This window comes from Palaemon carinicauda, chromosome 25, assembly GCF_036898095.1.
Source record: "Palaemon carinicauda isolate YSFRI2023 chromosome 25, ASM3689809v2, whole genome shotgun sequence".
In the NCBI taxonomy this organism is placed as follows: Eukaryota; Metazoa; Arthropoda; class Malacostraca; order Decapoda; family Palaemonidae; genus Palaemon; species Palaemon carinicauda.
In genome coordinates, this window is record NC_090749.1 from 50239764 (window position 1) to 50242787 (window position 3024).

Below are 3024 nucleotides of genomic sequence, written 5' to 3' on the forward strand. Positions count from 1 at the left end.
TCCAGAATAGCCAACACAATTAATTCTGTAGTAAAGATTGTAAAAAAAAACTGCGCAACAGATAATAAAATTGCTGAAGATATAGTGACCCTTCGAAACCTGTATGGCAGAGCCACCCTATTGTCTATTATTAACTGATAACTATAAAAAAAAAGAAAAAAAAACGGTTTGAGGAATAAAAACTATCATAATACACACCTTTCAAAATCATATTTGACAAAGTTTGTGCGTAGGTCTTAACAAACAGAAATTACACAAGTTAATATAGAATATTGGAATAAGCAACAGTATTTCTCTAAATTCATGGCTGACAGAAAACAGTTCGTCAATAAATGTACAGTACATTTAATCAGAGCAATGAAAGCAGTAATCTCGTATTCAATTTACTAACTTAAATTACCTAACGGCAAAGTTGGCAATTACAATTTGCTGGATGAATTTTTAAAACGCATAAACCCACACATGATTATGAATTAATGTAGGCCTATATGCATATAAATCAGAAACTTGGAAGCTTTCTAAAGTCTTAGAATACAAGCTAGTTACAACTCAAATAACAAATAAAAAATATATAATGATGGGAATAAAAAAGACAGTAAAAGAGCAACATTGATACGAGAGCAAACTAAAGTAGAGGATATATTCTGAAACCTTGTAAGAAAAAGAAATGAACATGGACAGGACATATAATGAGCATGGCAGACAATAGATGGAATTTGAGAATAACATAATGGGTCCCTAGAGATTGCAAACAAAACAGGGGGAAGGAAGAGAAGACATTGGATTGACGAATTAAGGAAATTTTCGGGTATAGACAGGCATAGAAAGACCACAAAGCGACCCGAGTGGAAGGACGTGTCTGAGGTTTTCTGTCCTGCAGTAGAACAGTTTAATGTCAAATGCATTGTATTTCATAAAAAATAAGATAAAATAAATTCATCAATAATAATCAAAGCCATTATAATAACGTTCTTTGCGTATCAAAGCCAAAGCCAATAAGAAATTCTCCCAATTTCAAATTCAACGTCTTTAACAGTTGCCATCGAAAATGTGTTTCAAATGACGTTGATGTTACCCAGATTGGCTTTCATTCGAGAGAGAGAGAGAGAGAGAGAGAGAGAGAGAGAGAGAGAGATTTCTTTGAAAAATGTCTGAACTATTTTAACAATTCCATAGAAAGATTTTAAATACAGCTCATTATTTTCATGAAACATAACGGCTTACAAGAGAGAGAGAGAGAGAGAGAGGAGAGAGAGAGAGAGGGGGGGGGGGGCTAAAGACTATTCAATAAATCGGATTTGAAAGTTGGCAAGTTGGCACTACTGGTCTTACGTTAAAGGCTGCCTTTTGTGTGTGTGTGTGTGTGTGTGTGTGTGTGGTGTGAGGCTGCCTTTTGAGTGTGTGTGTGTGTGTGTGTGTGTCGTTTCACAACAGAGTAAAACCGCGCGTTCGATGGCAGAACAGGAAGAGTAATGTAGCAAAACTGAAAATCTTTGAATATAATTCGTTTAAGTTTTGAAAGTACCTAACGTAGGCCTACCCTTGGACGAAATAATTAAGAACAATTATTTCGTTGACTATAATAATAATAATAATAATAACAACAACTTGAGGGACACTCAGTAGAGCGCCAGACCTCCGCCGCGGCAGCTTATCTCTCGCCCTTTTGTTCTACCTTGACCTTAACATGTATTAATTGTAGATTTTCATACGAACAACCTTTGAAGTCTCTGTGACAACGATGTCCAGACTTTTGGCTGATTACGCGAATTTGATATTTTGCTTGATTGTGACCTTGACCTTTAACCTTAACCTTCCAAATTTTAACCATATCCAGTATTTTTACATAACAGTTAGACACTGAAAATTTCATTACTCTACGATTAAAATTGTGACCAGGAAGTTGTTCACAAACAAACACATACAGGGGCGAAAACATAACCTCCTTCCAACTTCGTTGGTGAAGGGAATAATAATAATAATAATAATAATAATATTTTTTTGTGCATGCTATATATAAGTGAAGATGAACGAGTAGGCCTATGCTATGTTATTATATATTTTAAGTTTCCATTCATAAATAAAATCTATTCACAATTACAACTATAAATAACGTAAACAGAATATGACTAAATTTATAAAATTGGGTCAGTAAGTAAAACAGAACAAAAATTTAAACGAAATTAGCTTGGGAGACAGTAGAGATGCAGCAAAAATACCTTAGTAACGCCTACAGGGCACAAACGTGGGGTGTACCGGTGGCCTTACCCCCCAAGCCCCTTTCGGAATTGATAAAATGGCTAACACTTTATATATAACAGATTTGTCAAGACAACCATCTACTTTTTTCTACCGGTTTTCCTCAAATCACCAAATTCCGTTTGGCTGTTCTAAAGCAACAACGGAAATAACAACTGCTTCTCTCTCTCTCTCTCTCTCTCTCTCTCTCTCTCTCTCTCAGTTTGGAGACCCCTCAGCGTACCTTGAGTTCCGGTTCCTGCAAGAACCATCACCATTTTAACTTGTTAAATAATTTGATTATCCTCTTGATATTATAATTTTCACTTAACGAATAATTAATAAACAGGCAAATATAACAACACAAATCATATAGACTAAGAAGAGACGTCTTACCGCCAAGGAGGCGTCATTACAACTAAGTGATTTATCACTTCCTCTTTCGAGTTTCAATCAACCGTTTAGAACAACCGAAGTTCAACGGGTGTTCTAAACCGTTGCCAATCTGTAATTTTTTCATAATTGAATATTTCTGGTTTAACCCCACAATAAATACTAGCCATAAGTAAACTTATACAACATTTCCTCAGCCCTGAGTTAGTAATTAGTCAACATAAATGTATCTTTCCCCTCTAATTTCTAAATTAAATTCATATATTGCTCGTGACATCTCACCGAGTCCGCCATAACATGACCGTAACCTATCAACAATCATTTTAACCCTTTCTCATTCTCCTTTTCTTTTTATCCGTTAACTTTTCTTTGCTAGAATAGATCGCTTTTGCC